The sequence below is a fragment of the Sinohyriopsis cumingii genome, unplaced genomic scaffold, assembly GCF_028554795.1.
Source record: "Sinohyriopsis cumingii isolate HCF-2022 unplaced genomic scaffold, ASM2855479v2 utg002217l, whole genome shotgun sequence".
Taxonomy (NCBI): Eukaryota; Metazoa; Mollusca; class Bivalvia; order Unionida; family Unionidae; genus Sinohyriopsis; species Sinohyriopsis cumingii.
Window position 1 is genome coordinate 162,615 of NW_028316160.1, and position 19,271 is coordinate 181,885.

Consider the following 19,271-nt stretch of genomic DNA (forward strand, 5'->3'; position numbering starts at 1 on the left):
GCTGCGTGAACCTGTCACATCGGAAACATGTTCTTGGAAGCGTTGCCGTAGATGCCCTCGTTGCGTTCCATGCACCACATTAATAAATTTCAAGTATTCAATAATGTCGTTTAGATAAACATAAGGTCCAACACGTACCACCCCTGATTCCACTTCACGAGTAAAATTCAACATAATATCGACGCCACCTTCAGCAGGGAAAATCTTGCCATCCAACTTGTCCCTTTTTATCTCATCAAGACGTTCTTTGTATGGCGGTGTAATTCCGTGATATGACTGCGCGTCAGTGATATAATCAGACGTTTTTGGTTCTGGTGGTATCGGTGGTGCCGGTGGTGGATTTTCAGGCCATCCTAATAATGTTCTGATTGAACTGTTATAAATGTCTACGGCGTAACCCGGTGAAGCGATTTCGATGATCGTTGACAACGTTGGCTCGTGTGCGATTATTGATATTTTTGCTTCTTTTCCGGTGATACGCTCATTTGACGCTGTATTTCTTTGTTGATTTCTTCTATCTGATAAGACCCTGTTGGTAAATGAATGACGTTCCAATCTGGTGTGCCGTCGGGGTTATTCTGATACGAAAATGCAAATGAATTATCTGGCAACTGTCCGTGAAATGATGTCGACCTGATGTTGGGCCAGCTGTGATATACTCGTAATTGTGCCAACGCGATTTCTTTTACTGGAATTACAGTTGGAAAATTAATATTAAACTCTGGTTGCGTCGAAGATATTGTTATCATTGATGTTTTTACCGGAGTTGTGTTTGCGGCTATCTCTTGAAGTATCTCCGTCATTATTTATCTTCATCGTTTTCAAATTAAAATTCTTTGTGTTTTCGTAATCGTTGTATGCGCTGGACATCAATGTGAATTCGGAATCGGATATAACTGTATCGTCAAGGCTGGATGATATCAACGAGGACAATTTCGAGTAGGTGCTTGTGGCCGCGTTGTTTAACTTTTCATACTCGTGTAATTTTGTTAGCGCGCACGAGGATATTTTTTTTGCAATTATATTAGCAACTCCTGCAATCGTCGTTGATGCTGAAATTGTGATTGTAATCGCGATTGCAGTTGTCACTGGTGTCAGCGCTGATAATAACACACCCGTGGATGCAACTACCGCGGATACCGATTACACTATTGTGTCTAATACAGTTACACGCCGTTTGTATTTTTTTATCTTTGTTGCGCATTTGTCAATAGTGTTTTTTAACTCTGACTGCCATTCGCGTACCTGATCATATCTATATTGCTGAGCATCTAATGTTGTCGTTGATGCTGATTTCATTTTATTATTTTACGCGGTAATCAATTGAGGCGTTTCAGCTACAAATTCCAAACACCACCAGTAAGATGTTGCGGTTAATTTCCTGTCTGCGGCTTCCAGTATAAATGTTTCTTCGGTTTCCTTGTTTAATATGATAGTCACAACCCCGGAATATTTATCGGTGGAATGTCTCCAGGGATATGTTGTAAAGATCTCAAACTTAGTGGCACTGAACACAGACAGTCTATACACACCAGTGGCTGTTGCTGTATATTTGATAGTATTATTTTGTCGGGACCATGTTGCGAATCCCGATGATACCGTGTATACTATGTTGGTGATATGCCCCGGGGTAACTCCATTGGGGACTTTAATCAAACTGGTTTTGGCAACGATCTCAGGAATTCCCGCTACGATGTTTTGCTGTGTTTGTTTGATCGTGTCAATGTTGGTCTTGATTTCAGAAAGTTTCATATCGATGACTGGAGGAGCCCCAAAGAACTTATCAATGGACTCATCAGTTTTTTGAAAGTTTCTTCGAAGTCTTGTAAACGCGCCCACGTGAACATCATACTCTGCCCGCAACGTGGCTAGTTTACCGTCAACGGTGTCTACATATTGTTTGTTTGCGGCATCTTCCGGGGATGTTGGATCTCTTAAAACGGTTATTTTGTTACAGTTCATGCTGAGTTCACCTGTCATTGTATCACCGGTCTTCGCTACACGGGCTAGTGCAAGTTTTTGCATATCATCTCGGAGAGCTGCAATTGATATCGACGAATCTCTGATTCTGCCGCTGTCAGTGAATACAACGATGTTGTCCACGGTAGCTCCAATAACCCTGCGAATCATGTCATTCCACTTAATGTTACTGATTTTTAGCTTGCCATGTCGATCTTGAAAAATTACAACCTCATCTGGGTCTATTCCGGTTAACGTTAAAAGATTATCAATTTCATCTTTGGTTGCATACTTTGATAAATCGATATCTTTTTTTTCTTCCTTTGTTCTGCTTGATCTTCCGTAAATATCAACCATTATTAGTTATGGGGTTGTTTAAATTTGGAAATCACAGATGTGATTTCAACGTGTATTCATGCACGACTTTGTGAGGAGAATTCGCTGATTTCGAGAATGCATCAAGAACATTTAATACTTCACGGCCACATATCGGAGGATCAGTCAGTGTTTGTGTTGGTAACGTTGAATACCAAACTTTCCCTGTCAGAGGGATGTTTTCTGTGTATCGAAGAAACTCAACTGGCGGTGCTAGCCCGTACGAATCAAAATAGATAAGTCCACGTGGATCGATCGCGTAAGTAACCCAGTGAGTTCCTGGACCATCGCTGTTATAAAGATTAATAATTCCGGTTTCTGTATTATTCGGTCGTGCTGGTAATTGATCTCGCATAAAGACGCCTCTGAAGTTCTTTATACGCAATTGTTTAACAGCATCAAGCAAATCAAAATTGGAAGCTGGAAGCTTCAACATCGGTGTGAAAACACTTTGTGTTTTTAGAACCTTTTTGGGTACCATGATGGCGGAGTTCCTGGGAGTCTTAGCCCTGATCCGCGGGTTCCCTTTTTTTTGTATCCTCGCCCTGTGGCTTTCTTTAATGCCATTCCAGCAGCTGTTCCAACAGCTCCTAACGCTGCAGCTTTAGCGACTGCGGGAGCAGCAGCAGCTATCAGTGCTGGTATCGTGGCGAGAAGAGGAAATATACCTCCTGTTTTAATCATATCTTTGACCGCAGCTGGAGAGGAATCAAGTTGAGTTCCAGTCGTTGCTTGCTTTGCTTTATTGAAATGTTTTAGTTGGGTTTTAGTTAATGACAGTTTGTTTGGACCGCCCATTAGCTGATCGTGTTTTAGTGTTATCGCTGTCCCACATGTGCTCGCGTTTTTCGATTGTAATTTCTTCACCTGACCAGGAGTCAGAGTGACATTAACATGACTGTATGACATTTTATTTAATACGAGATTGATCTAATTGTTTACACATTGCTGCTAGCAATGTTACATATTTTCCACTGGGGCATCAACGACTCTCATTCGTCCACCAGCACCTTCAAGTAGCATTGTTTTATCAGAGAGTATGACCGCGATTGCTCTGTAAGGGTTACCTGAGTTAACATTAGCTCTGAGGTGTAAATCAACAACAGATTGTTTAGCTAAATCAAGATGCTCCAGCGAAAAGTAATAAATCAGATACATACTCGTAAAATCCAACTGTGATATTTGCAAACCAGTATCAATATTTTGATCACGTCCCATAAATGTCATCAAACGGTGATATACACGTGCTACATTATTAGTGCCAAAATTCAATATTATATCCTCGGATGGTTCTTGATGTCCGTTTATTCGCAAGGATACTGCAGTTATACCAAGTTGATCAAATATCATGTGAGAACATTCTTGATTGTTTAATCGTAAATTAAGTTGAAACGCAACAAAGACATGTCTTGGTGCCGAAACACCTTGCTGTGATGATATATGCCACGTGAATAGCCCATCAACATGATTTTGATTAACGTCAGTGGTTGTTGTTAGCCACGACAGTATTGATTTACCACCTTGATCCATGAAAGAAATTAATCGCTGTTCTTCAGCGAGTGACGGAGTCATCACCGGCATCCACAGAACAAGTCTTTTTATATTTACTTTACCGTCAGCAACGCCAGCTGCTCGCCAGATAGCATCATTGTCATCACCTTTCTCACAAGAACAACTGTGTGTTTGGCTCCAAAAATGGCCTTTCTGACATTTCTGCAAAATCCAAAGATGTGAGACAGTGGAATCGCACATAAAAATTCTCTATTATCAATTTTCAACATTAATTTTCGTGTTCCAAACCCTAAGTTGTATTCAGTGTTGGGAAAGGATAAATTTTCCACATCGGCATTAGCATTTCTGGCATTGTTTTGTGGTCGCCTTACGATGCTAGGTCTTCCATCAGGAAAGTTAGAATTGTCTTTGGCGAACATCATAGTTGGGCCAGCTGATCTAGTGTAATCATCTGAATATCTTGCCAGCCCAATAATTGTCGTAGCAACATCAACATTATCTTGAATTGTCTCAATTTCTTTGCCGTCTATGAGATATCTGGCGCTGCAAAATAGTGCCATGATGCCATTATTTACAAAGCCAACTCGGACATCAGCTGCATATGGTGTATTAAGGGGAACATTTGTTACGATTTCACCTGCAACTTCAATAAATGCTTCCGCGGGCAAGAAATATCTACTTGTATCCTGCACTTGTAATTCAATTCTGCCCCGCTGATTTGGTTCTCGTGCTTCATAAGAATAGTACTGATAATCGCGCACAGACTCATCCTTGAGTACTGGTACATCCATATCGAAGGCTGGATCAGACACGCGTTTAAACATTTTATACTAAATCATAGTCGTCTAAAACGAAAACCACTTCCTGATATCAAGTTTGTATTTATTGGTTGATCCAGTATCTCTGCTAGTTTTTTACTTGCAGCTTGATTTATTACTTTACTGACATCTGCAGGCATCTCTGTGGTGGCTGGTAATTTAACTGGTCTGCGTAATCGCGCTAATCTTTCCTTGATTGCAGTAAATGCCTTGCTAGCAATATTACCGATAGCACCAGGAGCTTTATCTTTAATAACATCAATAGCTTTCATTGATAGTTGTTTTGCAATCAGCGCTGCCTTGGGTGCTAGTCTTCTGAATAAACCTTGAATAACATCACCTAGTCCATCCCCGTAAATTGCTCTATAAACAGGTAGTCGTGAATTTATTACCCTGACCACGACGGGTCCACGGTGAGCGTTATGTATGATCATTATTATTTATTTTTTATCTAACTCGATGACTTTCAGTCAATGATTTCATCGGTAAGTTCTCGATACGCGTGAACATCCATGATACCACCCTGAAATAATCGCTGACAGATATCAGCTGCTTCATTAATTATTTCTGGTGAGTTATTTCCAGCTCGTCTGCCTCTGATGAGAACTTCTAACCGCGATACATCATTGAGAACACTATCAGGACAAGTAATGTGACTACCAAGACCACTACCAGTAGTACCGGGAGGTCCCCCTTCTTCAAATTCCTTAGCTAACTCCCGCCGTCGTTTTTCTAATGGTGGCCGAGGGGTAGTAAGTTGATATGAAGACGGTGGAGGTGTATCAAGCTGATGCAAAGGCTGCAGGGATGGAATACGTTGAAGTGAAGGCGGTAGCTGTCTTTCTACTGATGGCGGAGGTGACTGAGTGGATAGTTGTTGTTTTGCTTGTTTCACTTTCTCATTATAAAGTCTCTCTACTTCTTCAAAAAACCCTCTGAATTCTAAATCATCGTCTCTGGCTTGCTTTTTATTTTTATATATACGATATATCCATTTGATAAGACTATAATCGTTTATTTTTTCAAAGCCAGGCTTTAAGATACTAATTAATGTTTTTTTTCAGGTAGTTCCTCACTTTTAGTATTTTAATATCTTCAACAAACCCTTCTCTAAATTTTTTAATCATTGCAACATTTTCTTTTATTGGTTTAGGTGTAAGTTTTTCTTTTACTCCAGCTACTTCAGTACGAATTTCACTGACCCCTTTAAGTATTTCTTCACCAACAGGAGGATGAGCTGCAGCTATATCAGTTGGAAGTTTTTTTTAAATCTTTTTTGTTTGTTTAGTTCTCCTTGCAATTTTTTCAGTTTGCTCAGCGGTTTGTTTTAGCGTTGGAAGAATACCTTTTTTTCTTTCCTCTTCCGTAATATCTCCCAATAAAGCTCTTTCAGTGACCGCCGCAGCCTTTTCAATAGCTGTTGTAACGGGTTTAAATAACTGTTCTGTACCCGTAGCAAATTCAACCTGTGCTTGCTGTCGTTGTTGAAGTTTTTCTCTAAAACGATCGCGGACAGGAAGAAATTTTTTAATTGCTTCTAATCGCTCTCGCGCTAATCTAACACTATATGCTTCTCCGATATTTGCCATTATTATTGATTTTATAATTTTTTAATTCACAGAAATCCTTTAGGATTAAAAATATTTACATTTTGAGCAGCAGAGAGACTGAGCCACCAAGTGTTTCGTCTAGTAGACCCCGGAGTCAAGAAGTATTTTTATAGTTAGTTATTTTTCATGAAATAACTCTTCTAGTCAGCAGAGAAGGTTTATTTATCATAGTTTTCTGAATAGAGGGTTTATTTTGTGAAATAAGACCCTCTATCAAGAGTGTTCTCGATAGAAGTTTCTGTTGGAACGAATAGTTGGTGGGCTCAGTCTCCCTGCTGCTCCTACGCAGACCTGGAGGTGCGTCAATATATCAATCTCTGATTAGTCAAATTCTAGTGTAAAGTTAACAAACGATCACGTGCTTATGTGTGTTGAAAAACTAAGTAGCATGACCATATTGTAACCACTAATTGTATAAACAATGTCTGTTTTAGCTAGGCGCCGATGGGTGGTGGTGTAAATAATTAAATAAACACACTGGAATCAAAATGTCCACACTTTTGACATAACATATGGTTAATAAATTAAGTGTATCATTAGGCCTCTTTGATGTTTACCAGTTGTATGCAACAATCGCTGATAATTGATGGCTGTACAAATACAGTTGTTTGATTTAAGCTTTGGACAGTATAGGGCTTCATTTCAGAATAAAATGGAGGTGTCAGTTATCAGTACCAGCATCTGAAGTTGCAATGAATGAATTACCAAATGTATAAAATGTAAAACAAAGTTATCAGCTCTTTTTCTTCCAATCTACCTCCAAGTCCAGGAAGAAAAAATGACCAAGTAGAGTTAGCAGTGTTTTAGTAGGTGCACACTGAAGTAAGGCTAGGCGATATACTCTGAACCCATATTACACCCATCAATCATAACCAAAATAAAGGGAATTAAAAGTTATTGCACAATACCTAAGATATATAAGACTTTTTGTTTTAAATAGCCAGTACAACCAGTGAGGAAAACTTGGCAAATTCATTTTTTTTCTTCAAATATCTAACCCGATTCTGAATGATAAATTCAATGACTTTTCCCAAACTTTCAAAGACCACAAACAAAGATTTCCAAGACCTATTTTTGCAAACATTTTGTATAAAAACTATGTTATAAGAGAAAACAACAAATGCAAAATACTATAACATTGTTTAATGATGAAATAAAACTGAACGGGTCATCAAAAGAAACCAAGAAAACTCGACTACATCTGAATCTAACAACCTTGGACAATTCTATCTGTGATTATGGAAAGAAATAAAATGTTTGGGTTTATTTCGATTTTCAAAGACTTTTAAAGGCCTCAGAGTAATCTGCTCTATTTTCCCAAACATTCAAGGCCTTGAAAATGCTACCTCATTTTTCCTAAACTGTCAAAGACCTTCAAAGACTGTATGAACCCTGTAACCCTATACAAAAATCAAAACTGTAAGGCACCACCTTATTCATTAATATACACAATGGTGCATTAATCTTGTGCAGCACAAGCCATAATAACAATAAAGATAGAGAGAATTTTAGTTTTTAATATAAAATATAACTCTGATGAAGAGTTGAATAACTCGTGGAAAAGTAAAATCATATTGACACTCGCAGTAGTCATGTCAATGGACAATATATAGCAGACATTATGTGAATGTAGATCAAAGAAATGTGGGAACGTTTATTCTGAAATTGACAATGAAATCATATGGCCACATGAAAGTTCAACTCAGAGTTTTTTGTCCGATGCCAGATGCCAGCTTCCTTTTAGGAATCCACTCTAACTCCTGCCTTAACCCTTAACCCATCAAACCAGCAAACTATTATGACTCTATAGTCTTAAAACAAATAATAGAAAAGAGTGAGAAGCAAAAATTCAACAAATAACTTATTTCCCATGAAATACAAAGTAAAAAAGTAAAAAAAGGAACTTAGAGCATTACGAATTAAATCCAAATAATCCTATAATTACAGACACATGTCTTAATGATTAAAGTTGTGTAGAAATCCACATTAAATCCAATGCTAGAAGACTCTGCAGATGTGCCTTTGGTGGCTCTAGCCTGGTGAAGTGCCAACAGTCTTTTATTTGATTACAATAACACAATCCAAAATATATCCTCATTTAAAATTTCACTATAAATTTAAATTTCTATTTCTAAGAAAGTTATTTTTAAAGAACACTTTGTATTTCCAGTGAATAGATAATTTGAATAAAAAAATTCCAGCCCAAAGGAACTACTGAACACAGCAGTAATACAATTGATTCTGCTAAGATCTTAAAACAAGAATGAACAATTTATAGAAAACACGATTATTTAGTCATCTACTTGACCTCTGGTCACAATTAGCATTTTCTAAAAACTATTATGTAATGGAAAATAACATTCTAGATGAATCCTAATGTTTACTAGATAAAATAACTATAATAAAGAACATGGTAAACACAATGTCCTTGACTCAGGCAAAAATAATAACCCTAATAGTTATCCCATAAACACAAATAACAGTTTAGCTATGTATTAGTTGTTTACAGAACTAAAAAAAATCAAATGATTCGGGTCAAGTAGAAAATTAACTTGATTTTGGACAAGGTCAGGTCCAACATAGAATGTTACAATATCAATAGTAAATAATGAAATAAAAAAAAAATGTTTAAAAACCAACAAACAAACAATGCAAATTAATCATACATAACAAAACAGACTTCAAAATCACCTGATACCTCACAACAGAAACTGACTTAGCATTAATCAACTCTTTCTAAATCATGAGTCAAACTGGTAAGTTGAAAACAATTACAGTATATTTACACTGTTTCTATTTAATTTTCCATATATTATTAACCTCCATAAAGGAATGTATACACCCAAATTTGGCCAAGTAAAAATACTTAGGAACCTATTATTCCATTTTCAGGCAAAGACACTGTGTTCTTCCTAGATCTCAAGATAAAAAATTTCCAAGAAAATATGCCAGATTTAGACTTTTACAAATCAGAGTAAGACTACTTTTTCTCAATCTATTTAAAGACATTATTTCCAAAAATCTGGTGATTTTAGTTGGATTTATTACAGAGTCAGTTAGACTTGTAATCTGATATTAGTTGGATTTATTACAGAGTCACTTAGACTTGTAATCTGATATTACTTGGATTTATTAAAGAGTCACTTAGACTTGGAATCTGATATTAGTTGGATTCATTACAGAGTCACTTAGACTTGGAATCTGATATTAGTTGGATTTATTAAAGAGTCACTTAGACTTGGAATCTGAAATTAGTTGGATTTATTACAGAGTCAATAAGTTGGTCACTTAGACTTGTAATCTTTTATTGCGTGCTTTAGGAAAGGATGACATGATGTTATCACATTACATCCAGGTATCCCCCAGAGGTATAAGTCAACAATCAATATAGCAGAGACTAAACATTACCACTATATTGCAAAAGCATTGACAGATGAGATGACAGAATAAATTAGCACAATGTAATTACAATTTGATTTTGCAATCAATATCATCATTATCATCATTATCATCAATATCATCATTATAACCATCATCATCATGTTGCAGGAGTAGAATATTAGTAGTGTAAGATCATTCAGTTTTCAGAGAGCTCTAAGTCTAAGTGACTCTGTAATAAATCCAACTAATATCAGATTCTAAGTCTAAGTGACTCTGTAATAAATCCAACTAATATCAGATTCTAAGTGACTCTGTAATAAATCCAACTAATATCAGATTCTAAGTCTAAGTGACTCTGTAATAAATCCAACTAATATCAGATTCTAAGTGACTCTGTAATAAATCCAACTAATATCAGATTCTAAGTCTAAGTGACTCTGTAATAAATCCAACTAATATCAGATTCTAAGTCTAAGTGACTCTGTAATAAATCCAACTAATATCAGATTCCAAGTCTAAGTGACTCTGTAATAAATCCAACTAATATCAGATTCTAAGTGACTCTGTAATAAATCCAACTAATATCAGATTCTAAGTGACTCTGTAATAAATCCAACTAATATCAGATTCTAAGTGACTCTGTAATAAATCCAACTAATATCAGATTCTAAGTCTAAGTGACTATGTAATAAATCCATCTAATATCAGATTCTAAGTGACTCTGTAATAAATCCAACTAATATCAGATTCTAAGTCTAAGTGACTCTGTAATAAATCCAACTAATATCAGATTCTAAGTCTAAGTGACTCTGTAATAAATCCAACTAATATCAGATTCTAAGTGACTCTGTAATAAATCCAACTAATATCAGATTCTAAGTCTAAGTGACTCTGTAATAAATCCAACTAATATCAGATTCTAAGTGACTCTGTAATAAATCCAACTAATATCAGATTCTAAGTGACTCTGTAATAAATCCAACTAATATCAGATTCTAAGTGACTCTGTAATAAATCCAACTAATATCAGATTCTAAGTGACTCTGTAATAAATCCAACTAATATCAGATTCTAAGTCTAAGTGACTCTGTAATAAATCCAACTAATATCAGATTCCAAGTCTAAGTGACTCTGTAATAAATCCAACTAATATCAGATTAAGCGTGAGTAAATTTCATAAAGATGTACAACAACAATAAAAAACTGAACTTTACCAACAACATCCTTGCGGTTTATCTGCCATCTCTTGACAGGGTGGATAAGTGCCTGGAAATTGATGTCAAAGACTGTTGTCTGTTGCATTCACCAGAGTTGAACATGTACAAGCACTTTTTTCTCTGAATACCGTATGATTTCTGCAGTGCTGTAACAAAAGAACTAACAGAAAGAATCAAAAATGTGATGGAAAATTAATTTTCAATCTTAATTCTGAATTAAAATTCAGTCTGGAGAATTTAAAATGTGATTCCTGTGATTGTTTAAGTGAAGCTAAAAATTTAATATGAAGGACAGATTCATCTGCAAAAGCTGTAAAGAGTAATCAAACACTATTCAAAATCTGCCATGACTAATCAAGCAATGATACAAGCACTTTTCAAATCTGCCATGACTAATCAAGCAATGATACAAGCACGATTCAAATCTGCCATGATTAATCAAGCACTATTCAAATCTGCCATGACTAATCAAGCAATGATACAAGCACTAATCAAATCTGCCATGACTAATCAAGCAATGATACAAGCACTTTTCAAATCTGCCATGACTAATCAAGCAATGATACAAGCACTATTCAAATCTGCCATGACTAATCAGGCAATGATACAAGCACTATTCAAATGTGCCATGACTAATCAAGCAATGATACAAGCACTATTCAAATCTGCCATGACTAATCAAGCAACGATACGAGCACTATTCAAATCTGCCATGACTAATCAAGCAATGATTCAAGCACTATTCAAATCTGCCATGACTAATCAAGCAATGATACAAGCACTATTCAAATCTGCCATGACTAATCAAGCAATGATACGAGCACTATTCAAATATGCCATGACTAATCATGCAATGATACAAGCACTATTCAAATCTGCCATGACTAATCGAGCAATGATACGAGCACTATTCAAATATGCCATGACTAATCAAGCAATGATACAAGCACTATTCAAATCTTCCATGACTAATCAAGCAATGATACGAGCACTAGTCAAATAAGCCATGACTAATCAAGCAATGATACAAGCACTATTCAAATCTCTCACCTCTGTCTGCGGCGGTTCGAGTCTAGGATTCAGCCAATGTGGGTATGTGAGAAAGCTTGCCAGTAGCTTCTCGTGGGTCGGTGGTTCTTTCCGGGGTTTTCCCGGGTTCTTCCTCCACCATTAATACTGGCCGCCATGTATAGCCTATCGTGTGCTGAAAAATGGTGTTAAGCCCCAAAACAACAACAACAACAACAACTATTCAAATCTGTCCTGATTAATCAAGCACTCTTACTGTGTCATACATGTACTATTCAAATCTGTAAAGATAAATCAAGCAGTGATATAAGAACTAATCAAATATGTAAAGACTAATCAAGCAGTGTTGTAAGGTCTAATCAGATCCGTAGTTCACACTCGAGACTTCTGAATGTGTTCACAAGCACGGCTGTTTCAATAATATCGGGATTATGGAAACATCAGAACTTGTTGGCTGAGAGAGATGTGGAAGTGAACACCAAGTATATAGAAGAAATAAAAATTGAAAACGTATTTAAGTTGAGTGAACTACCTGATGAGTCTGGAATTCTTCTTGATAGGGATTGGATGGTTTAACAATCACCTATTCAGTTTGGAAGACATTTCATGCCAGGCTGGAACCCAGTCTGTGTGCACAATATCTACAAACATGACACATAACATGTTAGTGTATTCTGCACTCCCTGGAAATAAATTAAATGAAAGGATCTAAATTGCTGAAAAAAAGGCAAGCACATTGCCCAAATCATTAAAGTGCAGCAAATATTCTTCTGGTCCTAAAAAATGTAAACCTTGCCTTCTTCTGTTAGGAAAGCAAAAATGACTTTGCCCTGTGATTATTTAGAGGTATGGGACAATGCTATGTTGTGGAACTTTAGAAAAGTGTTGCAAGGTCAAAGTTGTTTTTCAACTTGCCTCATATTTGTGAAAATATGGAGAAAAAAAGCAGCAAAGAAGATACTGTTTAACAAATGCCTAAATTACTATGGGTAGGGGACAAATAAACAAACCATAAATATTGCAATCCTGTCAATGGACTATTGTAATGAAGTTATATAAAGTGAGTGGTTACATTACGAAAACCCCTCTTCTAAAAATAGATGAACTCAAGTTGGTATTGATTCGGTTGAAAATTTTTTAGTTCATATACTGACTATAAAGGAGTCATGTCTGTAATTTTATGCATTTTAGTGTGTTATGTATTAATAGTTATGGTAACATTTTATCCACAACAAAGAAATGAAGAAGAACAGTATGATCTGAAGACATATGTGCATTTGACCTCATGAACATGGTAAAGGGGTTGTTCAAATACGTTTAGAAATCGTTGAAAGTGCCATTATTGTGAACTTTAGAAAGCATAAAAAAAAATGATTACGGGTAGTTGATTAAGCATTTTTTTACTAACTTGCAAATATAATAATTTAATCTGGATAATCTGTTAAAATTTGATACAATGTAGTTTATAGTATTCTCTTTTAGAGTCATATGGCTAAAATAATATATATATATATATATATATATATATATATATATATATATATATATATATATATATATATATATATTCACTTCTCCCTGTTCTGTCCAAAAGCAGACACTTCTCCCTAAAATTCAAGTCTAGCTTGACCCCTGGATCATACTGATAGTCTATTCATTGGTTTGATGTCACCAGTACATTTAAATGTGCAGTTATACTGCATACAAATCTGTCCAGAATATAGCAACATAGAGGTCTGACACCTACTGGTCTCTGGTAACAGCCATATGTAGCCATTAAAAACAAACCAGTTACAAGGCACAGGCTTGTGTTATTTGATTCAAACCTACTATGCAGCGTTACCTCCCCGAAAGCCCTGAAAATTATGTATTACAAGAAAGAAAATGTTTCAGTAAATTATAGACTAGGACTAGTTAATGAATGAACTGAAGAGTAGACAAACTCAATGCAAGTGACCAAATATGAAGTAGAACAGAAACTTCACACAAAGACAAGAGAAGATGTTCAGTAAAGTATTTAGATAAGTAGAGGCACTTCAACGGATATTTTAACCAGGGCAGACCAAGAAATATTCAGTGGTGATGGAAACAAACAAGCAAGGAATATGTAGGATGAAAACTCTGGTCGGGGCATTTAACCATATCCTGCATATAATTTTAACCAACTAATAAAGAGAACACTTATTGAAATAACTGTTGCAGTTGTTTTGCACTAATTTTGAAAGGGGTGAGGGATACATACTGATTCTGCCCCATCCCCCTTTTGAATTTTAGTAACAGCTTCCTCTTGAAAAGAAATTAATACACACCTTTTAACAATAGAGCTGTAAAGTCTTGAATTTACTTCTGAGCTTGAAAGTAACACTGTCTGGCCAAATGAAAAATACAAACATTTTCACATTCTCTGGCTGTAAACTTAACTGATAAAGATGTCTCATAACCCAGTCAACAGGAAAATAATTGCTGAAAAGTGTAAATGTGTAAACCATTAGGAATCAAGGACCTGGGCTCATTTTCACAAAACATCTTAAGTGTGTTTTATGAATCAAATGTGAGATTTTCCACATTTAAGATTTTTCTCAAATCCAGTTTCACAATAAACAAGTGAGAAAAGTATCAACTCAAATCTGAGAACTTTTCTCAAATATCGGAGGTTAGGGTTGTGCTCTCTAGTGGAGTATGCTCAAATATGGCACATGAACGATGTTATTGCTAAAGTCATCAAAGGAATCATTTAGAAAGAATTTTTAGGGATGGGGTAACCCCATGGTTGTTGATGACACTGTTTTATTTGCTCGCTATAGATTTACCAGACATACTATTTTATTCATCGTAAATGCTGTTACTGAAACACTTGATTCAGCTTTTATGAAGAGGAGGAAGGCGTTGGCACCGCTCCACAAGTTGCTTGTGGCCTTACACTTTTTTGCCACTGGTGCTCACTTCAGGCTCATCGGGGAGTCCTTGGGTGTGAGTGTAGCCAGCGTAAGCAGATGAGTCATTGGGTGTGAGTGTAGCCATTGTAAGCAGATGAGTCCTTGGGTGTGGGTGTAGCCAGTGTAAACAGATGAGTCCTTGGGTGTGAGTGTAGCCATTGTAAGCAGATGAGTCCTTGGGTGTGGGTGTAGCCAGTGTAAGCAGATGAGTCCTTGGGTGTAAGTGTAGCCAGGGTAAGCAGATGAGTCATTGGGTGTGAGTGTAGCCATTGTAAGCAGATGAGTCCTTGGGTGTGGGTGTAGCCAGTGTAAACAGATGAGTCCTTGGGTGTGGGAGTAGCCAGTGTAAGCAGATGAGTCATTGGGTGTGAGTGTAGCCATTGTAAGCAGATGAGTCCTTGGGTGTGGGTGTAGCCAGTGTAAACAGATGAGTCCTTGGGTGTGGGAGTAGCCAGTGTAAGCAGATGAGTCCTTGGGTGTGTGTGTAGCCAGTGTAAGCAGATGAGTCATTGGGTGTGAGTGTAGCCATTGTAAGCAGATGAGTCCTTGGGTGTGGGTGTAGCCAGTGTAAACAGATGAGTCCTTGGGTGTGGGTGTAGCCAGTGTAAGCAGATGAGTCCTTGGGTGTAAGTGTAGCCAGGGTAAGCATGTAAGTCCTTCAGTGTGAGTGCAACCAGATGAGTCATTGGGTGTGAGTGGCCAGTGTATGCAGACAAGTCCTTATGTGTGAGTGTAGCTATTGTAAGCAGATGAGTCCTTAGGTGTGAGTGTAGCCAGTGTAAGCAGACAAATCCTTGGGTGTGAGTGTAGCCATTGTAAGGAGATGAGTCCTTGTGTTGTGAGAGTATCCATTGTAAGGAGATGTATATCTGAAGTGGCAAGAGCCTTGGTGAGACAGGTAAACAACTTCATACAATTTCCCCAACAAGAGGCAATATCAGCAATCAAGCAGGGCTTTTAATGGATTTCAGACAAAATAATTTGCATTTATTTTCTTTTACCCATTTCAAATATTTTAATAAAATTATTCGTGTTCATTATTAACAACATCCGCTGCTCATATATCAGATGGCCATGACCCTAACAAAACATGGCTAATGCTGTCAGAGGGTTTTCCACAAAAAGGAAACATGCAGTAATATTTAATAATTTGGACTGTAATGCAATGCCAGCAATATGCGTCATCTGGTTACAAAGTATTATACAATCTGATTGCAGGTAGGGCTGTGCACTTACAAATAATCTTTAACTAATGTTAGGAATTTTATATGGGTTACCGACTTTGACCTAATAATGTGTGGCATGTTGGAACTTTGGGTGGTGATGGTATTATTGTTAATTATAGCACTCGCGCCACAGGGACTCGTGTCATTGCTTACAATTCAGTTATCAGTCATACATATATTATTATAAAGTACATGAATGACTGATAGTCAAATTAAAAACAACAATACAAACCTCTGTGATTAGCACACCATCCCATACAAACCAAAAAATGAAAAGCATCAAAGATGTAAATGACACTTACAAATTATTAATTTCATTAAAAAAGTTAACCTATGTGCAATACTTGTATGTATCATTTTAATATTTCTAGAACTGAGAAAAAAAGCACAAAAAAACAAAAAGAAAAACAACAGATTAACTCTCGTATACATGTATTAAATAGATGTAAATACAAAATTTACTGAATTACTGAGATGAAAGATGGTGGACAACATCACATTCTTTCTTGTACATAGATTTGCCCATGCCAATATTGTGACCATACTACTAAACACTCTTGTTTGATTCAAAAACACTTCTTGTCGATCACTTTGAACTATTCTGGTATAAGAACAATTATATAGGTTACCATGCTAGCACTGACCAATAGAGAAAAGGTAACTTGTCTTAGCCCATAGAGAATCAACAACATGACTGTCACTAAGTTTCATGGGGGCCCTAAGTGGCTGAGTGGTCTAAAGCGCTCTCTGTTATGGATCACTGCCATCTCACCTCTGTCTGCGCCAGTTCAAGCCAATGTGGTGAGAAAGCTTGCCAGTATCTTTTTGTGGATCGATGGTTCTTTCCGGGGTTTTCCCGGGTTTTTCCTCCACCATTAATACTGGTTGCCATGTATAGCCTGTCGTGTGCTGGAAAATGGCGTTAAACCCTACAACAACAACAACAAGTTTCATATGTTTTTACTTAGAAGATACACATTAAATTATCTTATTCAGTTTCCAATTAAAAAAATAAGCCCAAAGTATATGCAAGCATATAATTTATTACAAAGCATGGCTCTTTCTAGACTTCTCTCTTGCACCTATAACCTTGTTATCTAGCTTTGACACACATTTTTTGTTCCATACACACCATTGGGGCACACAACAAAGACAAATTAAAGAGAAAATATTGTTACTTTACTTCAAAGTGAATAATATAATATTAAGATGAATTTCATTAATTAGAATCATAATACAATTTCATTTGCTGACAATACATCTTACAGATTTGTATCAGCATATAGTGGATAATTGATATACCTACAACCACAGCTCTTCATAGCATATAGTGGATAATTGATATACCTACAACCACAGCTCTTCATAGCATATAGTGGATAATTGATATACCTACAACCACAGCTCTTCATAGCAATTAACAGGTATGATTATATGTGGTCTAAAATATACAAAATAAATTCAAGAGAAATTCTTACTTCAGCAACAGGAATTCAAAATCCCCATATATATTGTACATGAAATGCTATGCTTATAATCACATACATGGCATGGATAATTTATTACTTTATGCGATAAAATACATTTTACACAATTATTTGAATCAGCTGTCATTGTGCCACCCACCCACCTTCCAAATTCTAGGCTTAGTAACTGCTCATGTCAATCAACACAATTCATAAATATTTATCTTTTATATTAAACAACAAAGTGATGACAGGAAAGATAAATTGCAGCACATAATTAATGTCCACATACATTTAAAATAATTTATTTATATTCATTACACGTTTTCCAAATGTACTTGGGGTAATAGATGACACATTCATCAGGATTCATTCCCCAAGTTCTAAAGAACAGGATTATGTGAATAAAAAAGGATTCCATTCACTTAATGTACAGGTAATTATTAAAGGATGAAAATACTGTGTGAGAGACACTATCTTCACCAAATTATGCAAACATTACTCTATAAATGAAAATGAATAGGTCAATATCTTGAAATAATACGGGAAATAGGCAATGAATAGGTCAATATCTTGAAATAATAGGCGAAAATTTAGTCCATATATATGTCAATGTCTTGAAATAATAGGGAAATAGACAATGAATAGGTCAATATCTTGAAATAATAGGGGAAATAAACAATGAATAGGTCAATATCTTGAAATAATAGGGGAAAATTTAGTCCATGAATAGGTCAATGTCTTGAAATAAATGGGGAAACAGACAATGAATAGGTCAATATCTTGAAATAATAGGGGAAAATTTAGTCCATGAATAGGTCAATGCCTTGAAATAAATGGGGAAATAGACAATAAATAGGTCAATATCTTGAAATAATAGGGGAAATAGACAATAAATAGGTCAATATCTTGAAATAATTGGGGAAATAGACACTGAACAGATGCATTGAAAGGTAATCTATAAACTGTAATAAAGGCTGTGTATTTAACAATAGTGCGATGTGTTATATAAACCAATTCCTAGTATGTATTTTTTTTTTCAAATTGAAAAAATATTTCATTTAACATTATATATTGTAACAGTCCGAGTTTTATAGTCTTTACTGTAATTAATGAAAGTTCGCGAAACACTATAATTAATGACATATAAGACCACCAGAATTACTACATAACACAACTGATTTTTGTTATAAAGAAAGTGCATTTTTCAAATTGGAAGAAAATAATTACTAATAAAAATATAATGGCTGCTGGTACTATCAGCTGATCACGGTACATACACTGTGTACATATACATCTGACCTACTGACGATTTCATAGGATGCATTTACTAATTTGGCATGATAAAGAGAAGTTTTATATATCTGGGGTGTTTGAGGAGACCATATTCAATTACCAGAGATGATATTTAATAGATGTCATCGATCATTATATAAAATACTGGGCTTTATTTGATCCATCACATGCAGCTTTCGTAGGTCGCTGCCATTGCAGTTTTTAATTCACTGAGCATGCGCAAGGCAGGTCAAGTATATATAGTACACTCGTATGGAGAGCGATATGTGTTACCAAATTACGGTTCAGCGATGGATTGTGGATAGATTTTCAATAAAGTATTTTTTATTTTTATTTTTTATTTTTTTAATTATTTTTTTGACGATAATTTCAACAAATATATCCTTTTGGTTGGAAATAATCATTATTTTTGCATAGATTTATAGTCTCAAGACCAGCTGGGATTT

General features: G+C 35.9%; 1 long non-coding RNA gene across 1 annotated transcript in view; it reads right to left on the reverse strand.

The window, feature by feature from the left end:
• LOC149770915 (uncharacterized) overlaps positions 1–19,007 on the reverse strand; it is a 31,350-nt gene extending 12,343 nt beyond the window's left edge. The window contains exons 1-3 of the long non-coding RNA XR_016418432.1: positions 18,926–19,007; positions 12,434–12,542; positions 10,870–11,018 (exon numbers count right to left, since the gene is read on the reverse strand). This is a non-coding gene — a long non-coding RNA (uncharacterized LOC149770915). The remainder of the gene's footprint in view (positions 1–10,869; positions 11,019–12,433; positions 12,543–18,925) is intronic.
• Positions 19,008–19,271: the final 264 nt, after the last annotated feature.